Source organism: Triticum dicoccoides, chromosome 3A (genome assembly GCF_002162155.2).
Source record: "Triticum dicoccoides isolate Atlit2015 ecotype Zavitan chromosome 3A, WEW_v2.0, whole genome shotgun sequence".
Classification (NCBI taxonomy): domain Eukaryota; kingdom Viridiplantae; phylum Streptophyta; class Magnoliopsida; order Poales; family Poaceae; genus Triticum; species Triticum dicoccoides.
The window spans coordinates 525,697,975-525,714,558 of NC_041384.1; positions in this window are offsets into that span (position 1 = coordinate 525,697,975).

The window sequence follows — 16,584 nt, forward strand, 5'->3', positions numbered from 1 at the left end:
TTCTATCATAGAAACATACCAAACCTTTATCTCCTTGCACGACACACAATTGATCTCTCAAACATCAATCGATCTCGTCAAGATGTGTTGGGGCATGAACCGAATGGGATGTCAAAACTAAGATGGGAAGCGACACGTAGTGGATGCAAAGTGAAACTTTAAATGAACCGTTTGTTTGTATGCATGTCATACAAATTACAACATTGGAAATACAAGCGAATGATACTCGACGGAATGTTCAAATGACGCATGCGGGAGGACGGACTCGACTGGAGGGCGGCATGATCGATGGAGAGGATGGTTGGAGAGGAATGAGAAATAAGCAACGCCACATGATTATACTTGAACGGCTCAAATAAACAATAAGTTGTCTCGTTTTCCCTTCTGTCTTGGTCACGGAGTAAGATACTTCCTCTATTTTTATTTACTCTACATATTAGGTTTGACTAAAGTCAAACTTCATAAAATTTGACCAAGTTTATAGAAAACTAGCAAGACGCCCGTGCCTTGCACGGAACATCAAGATCTTGTGGGAGAAAAGGATGAATGAGGGAAGGCCTTATCTGCAAATGTGGAGAGGAGTGCGGGTAAATTGTCATAGTTTCCATCCTATCCATTAGATATAGATCGGACGGCCTATATTGCAGGATGGAAGGCACACCATCATCACCAACTCTGCTTTTTATGTACACTAGCAAGATGCCCGTACGTTGCACAGAACATCAAGATGCATTTGTATGAGTAGTTTATCTTGTGGGAGAAAAGGATGAATGAGGAAGGCCTTATTTGAAAATGTGGAGAGGGGTGTGAGTATCTTTTTGCAAAATTGCCATAGTTTCCTTCCTATCCATCAGATATATATCGGACGGACTCTTATAAAAACAGAGTTGGTGATGATGGTGTGCCTGTCATCCTGCAATATAGGCCGTCCGATTTATATCTGACGGATAGGAAGGAAACTATGGCAATTTTGCAAAAAGGTACCCACACACCTCTCCACAATTGCAAATAAGGCCATCCCTCGTTCATCCCTTTCTCTCACAAGATAAACTAGTCATACAAATGCATCTTGATGTTACGTGCAACGCACGGGCATCTTGCTAGTAAGAGTAGAAATATGAACATTTACAATAGCAACTATATATGATGTGAAAGTATATTCAATAATGAATCTAATGGTGTTGATTTGTTATTGTATATGTTATTAATTCTGTCTATGAACTTCGTCAAAGTTTACAAAATTTGACTTTGAGCAAAGCTAAAATGTGGAGAAAATAAAAACAGAGGGAGTACGCAGGGACTAGTATAGTTACTACTGCCGGAACATGGTAAGTTGGACCCCACGGCAGCCGAACCAGTAAACCCTCGTACTCCCCACCGCGTGGGAAACCACTGCCGAGTCTTCCCCGGCTCCATGTCTTTCCCTTCCTATGCCTCACCATCGTCCACCGCCCTGGTGCTCTCGGCGTGCCGTGGTCAACATGGTCAACGAACGACATCCATCGGACGTGGACTGTACGTGGAGAGGCTGACAGCTGGGTCCACGGCCACACACAAGGAAATGCCTCCTTATTACGCGCAAAATAATGATTCCTCCACCTGACATCTGGGACCCACCGGAAGGGCCCTGTATTTTGCGGAAAAAACATCCCCCCCCCCGCTAACAGGTCGGACCCACCAGCTATATCTTCGCATGCAAGGAAGTGTCTCCTTATTACACACAAAAAAATGAATACTCCCCCTGCTAGCTGGGACCCAACATGGTGGGAGGCTGACATGTGGGCCTACTAAGTTGACGGGGACAGAGGGCTTTACCAACTTAGTCAATATGAACGATTCTAGCTCTAGTGACCATACGATGTCCATCAACGGCCGTAGTGCTTCTTCAACCTCTGGTCTTCTTGCTCCACGCGCCCAAAGCAGCACCGGTCGTGCCGCCTGCTCCTGCCTCCCGTGGCCGGCTGGGCTGCCGCGGAGGCCTCACCACCCCTACTACTCCCACCACTGGCCAGGCCCTGCGGCGACGACAGCCTCACACCGCAGTCGAACCAGTGAACCCTCGTACTCCTCTCCGCGTGGGCATCCACTGCCGCGTCTTCCTTGGCTCCACGTCGTCCCCTTCCTAGGCCTTGTCGTCCATCGCCTTGGTGCTCTCGGCGCGGCGTGGTCAATGTGGTCAATGAACGACTTCCATCGGAAGAGTACTGTACGTGGAGAGGCTGACAGCTGGGTCCACGGCCGCAGCAATGAAGTGCCTCCTTATTACGCGCAAAATAGTGATTCCTCCACCTAACAACAGGGACCCATCGGACGGGCCACCGTATTTCACAAAAAAAAATGTTTCCCCCCTGACTGCTGAGACCCACCAGCTACATCTTCGCACGCAAGGAAGTGCCTGACAGTCGGGACCCACCCGGTCGAAGCGTACGTAGCATTATCATTCTGGTCGTGAACGTGTATGTACATACGATCGGTCTGTCTGCAGGCTGCACGATGAACAGTGGCCGTGCAAGGAAGGGCACGTGTCGTAGTAGAGGCGCACACGTGTCGTAGTAGAGGTGTGCACGTAGCATGTACATGCACGTGTTGGGGAATGTAGTAATTTCAAAAAAAAATCCTACGCACACGCAAGATCATGGTGATGCATAGCAACGATAGGGGAGAGTGTTGTCTACGTACCCTTGTAGACCGAAAGCGGAAGCGTTATAACAACGCGGTTGATGTAGTCATACGTCTTCACGGCCCGACCGATCAAGCACCGTAACTACGACACCTCCGAGTTCTAGCACACATTCAGCTCGATGACGATCCCGGACTCCGATCCAGCAAAGTGTCGGGGAAGAGTTCTGTCAGCACGACGACGTGGTGACGATCTTGATGTTCTACTGTCACAGGGCTTCGCCTAAGCACCGCTATAATATTATCGAGGACTATGGTGGAGGGGGGCACCGCACACGGCTAAGAGATCTCAAGGTTCAATTGTTGTGTCTAGAGGTGCCCCCTGCCCCCGTATATAAAGGAGCAAGGGGGAGGAGGCCGACCCTAGGAGGGGCGCGCCAGGGGAGTAGGATTCCAACTCCTAGTTGGAGTAGGTTTCCTCCTTTCCTAGTCCAACTAGGAGAAGGGGGAAAAGGGGGGAAGAGGGGAAGGAAGGGAGAGAGGGGCCGCGCCCCAAACCCCTTGTCCAATTCGAACTGGGCTTCGGAGGGGTGCGCGCCACCTCCTGGTCCTTCCCACTAAGGCCCATTAAGGCCCATTGCTTCTTCCTCGTATTCCCGTAACTCCCCGATACCTCCGAAAATACCCGAATCACTCGGAACCTTTCCGATGTCCGAATATAGTCGTCCAATATATTAATCTTTACGTCTCGACCATTTCAAGACTCCTCATCATGTCCTCGATCTCATCCGGGACTCCGAACTCCTTCGGTACATCAAAACATATAAACTCATAATGAAACTATCATCGAAACCTTAAGCGTGCGGACCCTACGGGTTCGAGAACAATGTAGACATGACCGAGACATGTCTCCGGTCAATAACCAATAGCGGAACCTGGATGCTCATATTGGCTCCCACATATTCTACGAAGATCTTTATCGGTCAGACCGCATAACAACATACGTTGTTCCCTTTGTCATCGGTATGTTACTTGCCCGAGATTCGATCGTCGGTATCTCAATACCTAGTTCAATATCGTTACCGGCAAGTCTCTTTACTCGTTCCGTAATACATCATCTCGCAACTAACTCATTAGTTGCAATGCTTGCAAGGCTTATGTGATGTGCATTAGCGAGAGGGCCCAGAGATACCTCTCCGACAATCGGAGTGACAAATCCTAATCTCAAAATACGCCAACCCAACATGTACCTTTAGAGACACCTGTAGAGCTCCTTTATAATCACCCAGTTACGTTGTGACGTTTGGTAGCACACAAAGTGTTCCTCCGGTAAACGGGAGTTGCATAATCTCATAGTCATAGGAACATGTATAAGTCATGAAGAAAGCAATAGCAACATACTAAATGATCGGGTGCTAAGCTAACGGAATGGGTCAAGTCAATCACATCATTCTCCTAATGATGTGATCCCGTTAATCAAATGACAACTCATGTCTATGGTTAGGAAACATAACCATCTTTGATTAACGAGCTAGTTAAGTAGAGGCATAATAGTGACACTTTGTTTGTCTATGTATTCACACAAGTATTATGTTTCCGGTTAATACAATTCTAGCATGAATAATAAACATTTATCATGATATAAGGAAATAAATAATAACTTTATTATTGCCTCTAGGGCATATTTCCTTCAGTCTCCCACTTGCACTAGAGTCAATAATCTAGTTCACATCGCCATGTGATTTAACACTAATAGTTCACATCACCATGTGATTAACACCCATAGTTCACATCGTCATGTGACCTATACCCAAATGGTTTACTAGAGTCAGTAATCTAGTTCACATCGTTTATGTGATTAACACCCAAAGAGTACCAAGGTGTGATCATGTTTTGCTTGTGAGATAATTTTAGCTAATTGATCCCACTTTCAATATGTATCTAGATCGAGACTTAGAGTCATCCAGATCTGTGTCAAAACTTGCATCGACGTTACTTTTTACGACAAACCTTTTGTCACCTTCATAATTGAGAAATATTTCCTTATTCCACTAAGGATAATTTTGACCGCTGTCCAGTGATCTACTCTTAGATCACTACTGTACTCCCTTGCTTAACACAGTGTAGGGTATACAATAGATCTGGTACACGGCATGGCATACTTTATAGAACCTATGGCTGAGGCATAGGGAATGACTTTCATTCTCTTTCTATCTTCTGCCGTGGTCGGGTTTTGAGTCTTACTCAATTTCACACCTTGTAACACAGCCAAGAACTCTTTCTTTGACTGTTCCATTTTTGAACTACTTCAAAATATTGTCAAGGTATGTACTCATTGAAAAAACTTATCAAGTGTCTTGATCTATCTCTATAGATCTTGATGCTTAATATGTAAGCAGCTTCACCGAGGTCTTTCTTTGAAAAACTTCTTTCAAAACACTCCTTTATGCTTTGCAGAATAATTCTACATTATTTCCGATCAACAATACATCATTCACATATATTTATCAGAAATGATGTAGTGCTCCCACTCACTTTCTTGTAAATACAGGCTTCACCGCCAGTCTGTATAAAACTATATGCTTTGATCATCTCATCAAAGTGCATATTCCAACTCCGAGATGCTTGCACCAGTCCATAGATGGATCACTGGAGATTGCACATTTTGTTAGCACCTTTAGGATTGACAAAACCTTCTGGTTGTATCATATACAACTCTTCTTTAATAAATCCATTAAGGAATACAGTTTTGTTTATCCATTTGCCGGATTTCATAAAATGTGGCAATTGCTAACATGATTCGGACAGACTTAAGCATAGATACGAGTGAGAAACTCTCATCGTAGTCAACACCTTGAACTTGTCGAAAACCTTTTTGCGACAATTCTAGCATTGTAGATAGTAACACTACTATCAGCGTCCGTCTTCCTCTTGAAGATCCATTTAATCTTAATGGCTCGCCGATCATTGGGCAAGTCAATCAAAGTCCATACTTTGTTCTCATACATGGATCTCATCTCAGATTTCATGGCCTCAAGCCATTTCGCGGAATCTGGGCTCATCATCGCTTCCTCATAGTTCGTAGGCTCGTCATGGTCAAGTAACATGACCTCCAGAACTAGATTACCGTACCACTCTGGTGCGGATCTCACTCTGGTTTACCTACGAGGTTCGGTAGTAACTTGATCTGAAGTTACATGATCATCATCATTAGCTTCCTCACTAATCGGTCTAGTAGTCACAGGAACAGATTTCTGTGATGAACTACTTTCCAATAAGGGAGCATGTACAGTTACCTCATCAAGTTCTACTTTCCTCCCACTCACATCTTTTGAGAGAAACTCCTTCTCTAGAAAGGATCTATTCTTAGCAACGAATGTCTTGCCTTCGGATCTGTGATAGAAGGTGTACCCAACAGTCTCCTTTGGGTATCTTATGAAGACATATTTCTCCGATTTGGGTTTGAGCTTATCAGGATGAAACTTTTTCACATAAGCATCACAACCCAAAACTTTAAGAAACGACAACTTTGGTTTCTTGCCAAACCATAGTTCAGATTGTGTCGTCTCAACGGATTTAGATGGTGCCCTTTTTAACGTGAATGCAGCTGTCTCTAATGCATAACCCCAAAACGATAGTGGTAGATCGGTAAGAGACATCATAGATTGCACTATATCCAATAAAGTACGGTTATGACGATCGGACACACCATTATCCTGTGGTGTTCCAGGTGGCATGAGTTTGTGAAACTATTCCACATTGTTTTAATTGAAGACCAAACTCGTAACTCAAATATTTGTCTCCGCGATCAGGTCGTAGAAACCTTATTTTCTTGTCACGATGATTTTCCACTTCACCCTGAAATTATTTGAACTTTTCAAATGTTTCAGACTTATGTTTCATCAAGTAGATATACCCATATCTGCTCAAATCATCTGTGAAGGTCAGAAAATAACGATACCCACCGCGAGCTTCAACATTCATCGAACCACATACATCTGTATGTATGATCTCCAACAAATCTGTTGCTCTCTCCATAGTACCGGAGAACGGCGTTTTAGTCATCTTGCCCATGAGGCACGGCTCGCAAGTACCAAGTGATTCATAATCAAGTGGTTCCAAAAGTCCATTAGTATTGAGTTTCTTCATGCGCTTTACACCGATATGACCTAAACGGCAGTGCCACAAATAAGTTGCACTATCATTATTAACTTTGCATCTTTTGTCTTCAATATTATGAATATGTGTAACACTACAATCAAGATCCAACGAACTATTTTCATTGGGTGTATGACCATCGAAGGTTTTATTCATGTAAACAGAACAACAATTATTCTCTGACTTTAATGAATAACTGTATTGCAATAAACATGATCAAATCATATTCATGCTCAACGCAAACACCAAATAACACTTATTTAGTTTCAACACTAATCCCGAAAATATAGGGAGTGTGCGATGATGATCATATCAATCTTGGAACTACTTCCAACACACATCGTCACCTCACCCTTTACTAGTTTCTGTTTATTCTGCAACTCTCGTTTTGAGTTACTACTCTTAGCAACTGAACCAGTATCAAATGCCGAGGAGTTTCTATAAACACTAGTAAAGTACACATCAATAACACGTATATCCAATATACCTTTGTTTACTTTGCCATCCTTCTTATCTGCCAAATACTTGGGGCAGTTCCACTTCCAGTGACCAGTCCCTTTGCAGTAGAAGCACTTAGTCTCAGGCTTAGGATCAGACCTGGGCTTCTTCACTTGAGCAGAAATTTGCTTGCCATTCTTCTTGAAGTTCCCCTTCTTCCCTTTGCCCTTTTCTTGAAACTAGTGGTCTTGTCAACCATCAACACTTGATGTTTTTCTTGATTTCTACCTTCGTTGATTTCAGCATCACGAAGAGCTTGGGAGTTGTTTCTGTTATCCCTTGCATATTATAGTTCATCACAAAGTTCTACTAACTTGGTGATGGTGACTAGAGAATTCTGTCAATCACTATCTTATCTGGAAGATTAACTCCCACTTGATTCAAGCGATTGTAGTACCCAGACAATCTGAGCACATGCTCACTAGTTGAGCGATTCTCCTCCATCTTTTAGCTATAGAACTTGTTGGAGACTTCATATCTCTCAACTCGGGTATTTTCTTGAAATATTAACTTCAACTCCTGGAACATCTCATATGGTCCATGACGTTCAAAAACGTCTTTGAAGTCCCGATTCTAAGCCGTTAAGCATGGTGCACTAAACTATCAAGTAGTCATCATATTGAGCTAGCCAAACGTTCATAACGTCTGCATCTGCTCCTGCAATAGGTCTATCACCTAGCGGTGCATCAAGGACATAATTCTTCTGTGCAGCAATGAGGATAAACCTCAGATCACGGATCCAATCCGCATCATTGCTACTAAAATCTTTCAACACAATTTTCTCTAGGAACATATCAAAATAAACACAGGGAAGCAACAACGCGAGCTATTGATCTACAACATGATTTGCAAAATACTACCAGGACTAAGTTCATGATAAATTTAAGTTCAATTAATCATATTACTTAACAACTCCCACTTAGACAGACATCTCTCTAGTCATCTAAGTGATCATGTGATCCAAATCAACTAAACCATGTCCGATCATCACGTGAGATGGAGTAGTTTTCAATGGTGAACATCACTATGTTGATCATATCTACTATATGCTTCACGCTCGACCTTTCGGTCTCCGTGTTCCGAGGCCATATCTGTATATGCTTGGCTAGTCAAGTATAATCTGAGTATTCCGCGTGTGCAACTGTTTTGCACCCGTTGTATTTGAACGTAGAGCCTATCACACCCGATCATCACGTGGTGTCTCAGCACGAAGAACTTTCGCAATGGTGCATACTCAGGGAGAACACTTCTTGATAATTAGTGAGAGATCATCTTAAAATGCTACCGTCAATCAAAGCAAAATAAGATGTATAAAAGATAAACATCACATGCAATCAAAATATGTGACATGATATGGCCATGACCATCTTGCGCCTTTGATCTCCATCTCCAAAGTATTGTCATGATCTCTATCGTCACCGGCATGACACCATGATCTCCATCATCTTGATCTATATCAATGTGTCGTTACATGGTCGTCTCGTCAACAATTGCTCTTGCAACTATTGCTATCGCATAGCGATAAAGTAAAGCAATTATTTGGCGCTTGCATCTTATGCAATGGAGAGACAACCATAAGGATTTTGCCAGTTGCCGATAACTTCAACAAAACATGATCATCTCATACAACAACTTATATCTCATCACGTCTTTGACCATATCACATCACAACATGCCCTGCAAAAACAAGTTAGACGTCCTCTACTTTGTTTTTGCAAGTTTTACGTGGCTGCTACGGGCTTAGCAAGAACCAATCTTACCTACGCATCAAAACCACAACGATAGTTTGTCAAGTTGGTGTTGTTTTAACCTTCGCAAGGACTGGGCATAGCTACACTCGGTTCAACTAAAGTTGGAGAAACTGACACCCGCCAGCCACCTGTGTGCAAAGCACGTTGGTAGAACCAGTCTCGCGTAAGCGTACGCGCAATGTCGGTCTGGGCCGCTTCATCCAACAATACCGCCGAACCAAAGTATGACATGCTGGTAAGCAGTATGACTTATATCGCCCACAACTCACTTGTGTTCTACTCGTGCACAACATCAACGCATAAAACCAGGCTCGGATGCCACTGTAGGGGAACGTAGTAATTTCAAAAAAATTCCTACGCACACGCAAGATCATGGTGATGCATAGCAATGAGAGGAGAGAGTGTTGTCTACGTACCCTCATAGACCGGAAGCGGAAGCGTTAGCACAACACGGTTGATGTAGTCGTACGTCTTCACGGCTCGACCGATCAAGCACCGAAACTAAGGCACCTCCGAGTTCTAGCACACGTTCAGCTCGATGACGATCCCCGGAGTCTGATCCAGCAAAGTGTCAGGGAAGAGTTCCGTCAGCACGATGGTGTGGTGACGATCTTGATGTTCTACCGTCGTAGGGCTTCGCCTAAGCACCGCTACAATATTATCGAGGATTATGGTGGAGGGGGGCACCGCACACGGCTAAGAGATCTCAAGGATCAATTGTTGTATCTAGAGGTGCCCCCTGCACCCGTATATAAAGGAGCAAGGGGGAGGAGGCCGGCCCTAGGAGGGGCGCGCCAGGGGAGTAGGATTCCAACTCCTAGTTGGAGTAGGTTTCGTCCTTTCCTAGTCCAACTAGGAGAAGGGGGAAAGGGGGGAAGAGGGGAAGGAAGGGAGAGAGGGGCCGCGCCCCAAACCCCTTGTCAAATTCGGACTGGGCTTGGGAGGGGGGCGCGCCACCTCCTGGTCCTTCCCACTAAGGCCCATTAAGGCTCATTGCTTCTTCCTCGTATTCCCGTAACTCCCCGGTACCTCCGAAAATACCCGAATCACTCGGAACCTTTCCGATGTCCGAATATAGTCGTCCAATATATCGATCTTTACGTCTCGACCATTTCGAGACTCCTCGTCATGTCCCCGATCTTAGCCGGGACTCTGAACTCCTTCGGTACATCAAAACATATAAACTCATAATGAAACTGTCGTCGAAACCTTAAGCGTGCGGACTCTACGGGTTCGAGAACAATGTAGACATGACCGAGACACATCTCCGGTCAATAACCAATAGCGGAACCTAGATGCTCATATTGGTTGCCACATATTCTACAAAGATCTTTATCGGTCAGACCGCATAACAACATACGTTGTTCCCTTTGTCATCGGTATGTTACTTGCTCGAGATTCGATCGCCGGTATCTCAATACCTAGTTCAATCTCGTTACCGGCAAGTCTCTTTACTCGTTCCGTAATACATCATCTCGCAACTAACTCATTAGTTGCAATGCTTGCAAGGCTTATGTGATGTGCTTTACCGAGAGGGCCCAGAGATACCTCTCCGACAATCGGAGTGACAAATCCTAATCTCAAAATACGCCAACCCAACATGTACCTTTGGAGACACCTGTAGAGCTCCTTTATAATCACCCAGTTACGTTGTGACGTTTGATAGCACACAAAGTGTTCCTCCGGTAAACGGGAGTTGCATAATCACATAGTCATAGGAACATGTATAAGTCATGAAGAAAGCAATAGCAACATACTAAATGATCGGGTGCTAAGCTAACGCAATGGGTCAAGTCAATCACATCATTCTCCTAATGATGTGATCCCGTTAATCAAATGACAACTCATGTATATGGTTAGGAAACATAACCATCTTTGATTAACGAGCTAGTCAAGTAGAGGCATACTAGTGACACTTTGTTTGTCTATGTATTCACACAAGTATTATGTTTCCGGTTAATACAATTCTAGCATGAATAATAAACATTTATCATGATATAAGGAAATAAATAATAACTTTATTATTGCCTCTAGGGCATATTTCCTTCAGCATGTACATCAGCCAGGGTGCAAGAAAGTAAATACGGCCACATACGTACATACGGGCGGGGTTCAAACGCCTACTCGTGCATACGTACAGCCAGGGCTCGTGTACATGGCTGGGTCGGAGCGGAGAAACTGCATCGTCATCGTGTTCATGGGGAGCCAACCGGCTGGGTCGGAATGGAATGCGTCGTTGTGTTCATCGGGAGCCAACCGGCTTGGACGGAACATCTGATGGAAACGAGGCCTGGCGTACCGCAGAACGGAGGAAACGGCCTTGTGTTCGACCAGCCACGGTCAAAACAGGATCCTATTCATCGGGAGGGGTCTGGCGTACCATAAAACGGAGAAAACGGACTTCTCTTGGACCTCCTACAGTCGAAACAGGGTCCTGTTGACAGGGAGGGGTGTGGCGTATCACAAAACGGAGGAAACGGACTTGTGTTGGAGCGCTACGGTCGAAACGGGGGGTCCTGTTCATCGGGAGGGGTGTGGCGTACCGCATAACGGGACTCCGCGGGATACTGCTCATCTTCACCGTCGACCTCCTCCAGCCTCCACGGGCTAATGTTCATCCACCGTCGACCTCCTCCAGCCTCCACCTGCGACTGTTCATCCATGGGCTCCTGTTCATCCAGCCTCCACCGCGCGCTCCTCCACCGGCCATTGTTCAACCAGCCCTCTCCATGGGGGTCTGATACGTCTCCAACGTATCTATAATTTTTTATTGTTCCATGCGATTATACTATCTGTTTTGGATGTTTAATGGGATTTAATTTACATTTTTATATTATTTTTGGGACTAACCTACTAACCAAAGGCCCAGTGCAAATTGCTGGTTTTTGCCTATTTTAGTGTTTCGCAGAAAAGGAATATCAAACGGAATCCAAATGGAATGAAACCTTCGGGAGAGTAATTTTTGGAATAAACGTGATCCAGGAGACTTGGAGTGGTCGTCAAGAAAGAAGCGAGGAGGCCACGAGGCAGGGGGCGCGCCCCCACCCTCGTGGGCCCCTCGCAGCTCCACCGACGTACTTCTTCCTCCTATATATACCCATATACCCCGAAAACATCTAGGAGCACCACGAAACCCTATTTCCACCATCGCAACCTTATGTACCAGTGAGATCCCATCTTGGGGCCTTTTCCGGAGCTCCGCCAGAGGCAGAATCGATCACGGAGGGCTTCTACATCAACACCATAGCCTCTCCTATGATGTGTAAGCAGTTTACCACAGACCTTCGGGTCCATAGTTATTAGCTGGATGGCTTCTTCTCTCTCTTTGGATCTCAATACAAAGTTCTCTTTGATCTTGAAAAGCTCGATGATATGTCTAAAGAATTTTATGGTCTGAAATCTCAGTTCGCTCATCTTGAAAACTTAATAGCCCAAATTTCGGATAAGCAGGCCACCTTAGTTAACAAGATGGCCGCCAAACAGGAAGAACTAGATGATAATAAGGATGAAGATCTAAAAGTGATTGATGTGTTTCCTATTAAATCTTTGTTTTGCAACATGAATCTTGATAATGATGGGACTGGAGATGAGTCAACTTTAGTTAAAAGGCATCCTAATGATTCGGAGTTTTTAGATCTTGATGCAAAAAATAATAAAAGTGGGATTGAAGAGGTCAAAACTTTACATAGCAATGAACCCATTATTATGGATTTCAAGGGATTTAATTGTGATAATTTCTCTTTGATAGATTGTATTTCCTTGTTGCAATCCGTGCTAAATTCTCCGCATGCTTATAGTCAAAATAAAGCTTTTACCAAACATATAGTTGATGCTTTAATGCAATCTTATGAAGAAAAGCTTGAATTGGAAGTTTCTATCCCTAGAAAACTACATGATGAGTGGGAACCTACTATTAAAATTAAAGATCATGAATGCTATGCTATATGTGATTTGGGTGCTAGCGTTTCCACGATTCCCAAAACATTGTGTGATGTGTTAGGTTTCTGTGAATTTGATGATTGTTCTTTAAATTTGCACCTCGCGGATTCCACTATTAAGAAACCTATGGGAAGGATTAATGATGTTCTTATTGTTGCAAATAGGAATTATGTGCCTGTAGATTTCATTGTTCTTGATATTGATTATAATCCTACATGTCCCATTATTTTTGGGACCTTTCCTTAGAACAATTGGTGCAATTATTGATATGAAAGAAGGGAATATTAGATTCCAATTTCAGTTAAGGGAAGGCATGGAACACTTTCCTAGAAAGAAAATTAAATTATCTTATGAATCTATTATGAGAGCCACTTATGGATTGCATACAAAAGATGATAATACCTAGATCTATTCTTGCGTTTACGCCTAGCTAGGGGCGTTAAACGATAGCGCTTATTGGGAGGCAACCCAATTTTATTTTTGTTTCTTGCTTTTTGGTTCTGTTTAGTAATAAATAATTCATATAGCTTCTGTTTAGATGTGTTTTTATGCTTTTAATTAGTGTTTGTGCCAAGTAGAACCTTTGGGAAGACTTGGGGGAAGATTTTGCGATCTTGCTATAAAAAACAGAAACTTTAGCGCTCACGAGATTTGCTCCATTTTTTACTGGAGAGTGCGACTAGGTTGATTCTTTTTGAAGATGATTAATAGACAAATTCCTCACGTCCACCAATTTATTTCAGAATTTTGGGGGTTACAGAAGTATTCGAAACCTAAAGATTACTACAAACTGTTCTGTTTTTGAATGATTCTGTTTTTCGTGTGTTGTTTGCTTATTTTGATGAATCTATTGCTAGTATTGGGGGGTATGAACCATAGAGAAGTTTGAATACAGTAGGTTTAACACCAATATAAATAAATAATGGGTTAATTACAGTACCTTAAGTGGTGGTTTGTTTTCTTATACAACGGAGCTCATGAGATTTTCTGTTGAGTTTTGTGTTGTGGTTTTCAAGTTTTGGGTAAAGATTTGATGGATTATGGAATAAAGAGTGGTAAGAGCCTAAGCTTGGGGATGCCCAAGGCACCCCAAGGTTAAATTCAAGGACAACCAAAAGCCTAAGCTTGGGGATGCCCCGGAAGGCATCCCCTCTTTCGTCTTTGTCCATCGGTAACTTTACTTGATGCTATATTTTTATTCACCACATGATATGCGTTTTGCTTGGAGCGTCTTGTATGATTTGAGTCTTTTCTTTTTAGTTTACCACAATCATCCTTGTTGTACACACCTTTTCGAGAGACACACATGAATCAGAATTTATTAGAATACTCTTTGCGCTTCACTTATATCTTTTGAGCTAGATAATTTTGCTCTAGTGCTTCACTTATATCTTTTTAGAGCACGGTGGTGGTTTTATTTTATAGAAATTATTGATCTCTCATGCTTCACTTATATTATTTTGAGAGTCTTTTAGAACATCATGGTAATTTGCTTTGTTTATGAAATTAGTCCTAATATAATAGGCATCCAAGATGGGTATAATAAAAACTATCATAAAAAGTGCATTGAATACTATGAGAAGTTTGATACTTGATGATTGTTTTGAGATATGAAGATGGTGATATTAGAGTCATGCTAGTTGAGTAGTTGTGAATTTGAGAAATACTTGTGTTAAAGTTTGTGATTCCCGTAGCATGCACGTATGGTGAACTGATATGTCTCCATCGTATCTACTTTTCCAAACACTTTTGCCCTTGTTTTGGACTCTAACTTGCATGATTTGAATGGAACTAACCCGGACTGACGCTGTTTTCAGCAGAATTACCATGGTGTTATTTATGTGCAGAAACAAAAGTTCTCGGAATGACCTAAAACTTCACGGAACATCTATTCGGAAATAATAAAAAATCCTTGCAAAATATGAAGGCCAGGGGGCCCACCACCCGTCCACGAGGGTGGGGGGCGTGCCCCCCTACCTCGTGGGCCCCCTGGAGCTCCTCCGACCTCAACTCCAACTCTATATATTTGGTTTCGGGGAGAAAAAATCAGAGAGAAGCATTCATCGCGTTTTACGATACGGAGCCGCCGCCAAGCCCTAAAACCTCTCGAGAGGGCTGATCTGGAGTCCGTTCGGGGCTCCGGAGAGGGGAATCCGTCGCCATCATCATCATCAACCATCCTCCATCAACAAATTCATGATGCTCACTGCTGTGCGTGAGTAATTCCATCGTAGGCTTGCTGGACGATGATGGGTTGGATAAGATCTATCATGTAATCGAGTTAGTTTTGTTAGGGTTTGATCCCTAGTATCCACTATGTTCTGAGATTAATGTTGCTATGACTTTGCTATGCTTAATGCTTGTCACTAGGGCCCGAGTGCCATGATTTCAGATCTGAACCTATTATGTTTTCATCAATATATGAGAGTTCTTTATCCTATCTTGCAAGTCTATAGTCACCTATTATGTGTTATGATCCGTTAACCCCGAAGTAACAATAATCGGGATACTTACCGGTGATGACCGTAGTTTGAGGAGTTCATGTATTCACTATGTGTTAATGCTTTGTTCCGGTAGTCTATTAAAAGGAGGCCTTAATATCCCTTAGTTTCCATTAGGACCCCGCTGCCACGGGAGGGTAGGACAAAAGATGTCATGCAAGTTCTTTTCCATAAGCACGTATGACTATATTCGGAATACATGCCTACATTACATTGATGAATTGGAGCTAGTTCGGTGTCACCCTAGGTTATGACTGTTACATGATGAACCACATCCGGCATAATTCTCCATCACCGATCCATTGCCTACGAGCTTTCCATATATTGTTCTTCACTTATTTACTTTTTCGTTTCTATTGCTATCATCACTACAAAATACCAAAAACACTACTTTTACTACTGTTACCTTTTGCTATCGTTACCACTACTATCATATTACTTTGCTACTAAATACTTTGCTGCAGATATTAAGTTTCCAGGTGTGGTTGAATTGACAACTCAGCTGCTAATACTTGAGAATATTGTTTGGCTCCCCTTGTGTCGAATCAATAAATTTGGGTTGAATACTCTACCCTCGAAAACTGTTGCGATCCCCTATACTTGTGGGTTATCAAGACTATTTTCTGGCTCCGTTGCCGGGGAGCATAGCTCTATTCTTTGAGTCACTTGGGATTTATATCTGCTTATCATTATGAAGAACTTGAGAGATCCAAAAACCAAGATTTATCCCTCAACTACGAGGGGAGGTAAGGAACTACCATCTAGCTCTGCACTTGATTCACCTTCTGTTTTGAGTAAGCTTGCGACACCTAAACCTGCTTCGGATATGTCGCATGTTATTGATGATGCCACTTTGCTATGCATGATACTTATGATGAAACTACTTCTATGCTTGATACTACCATGCCACTTGGTGATTTTCTTGATGAACAACTTGCTAGGGCTAGAGAGAATGAAAATATTGAATCTGATAATACTGATGAAAGTGATGATGAAGACTTGCCCATTATTCCTAAGTGTTGTGTTTTTGATAAAGAATCTTCTTTAACTATTTTAGCTTGCAAAGATAGTTACGAACTTAAGAGGTTACTAGCTAATGGAATAAGCAAACTCTAAAT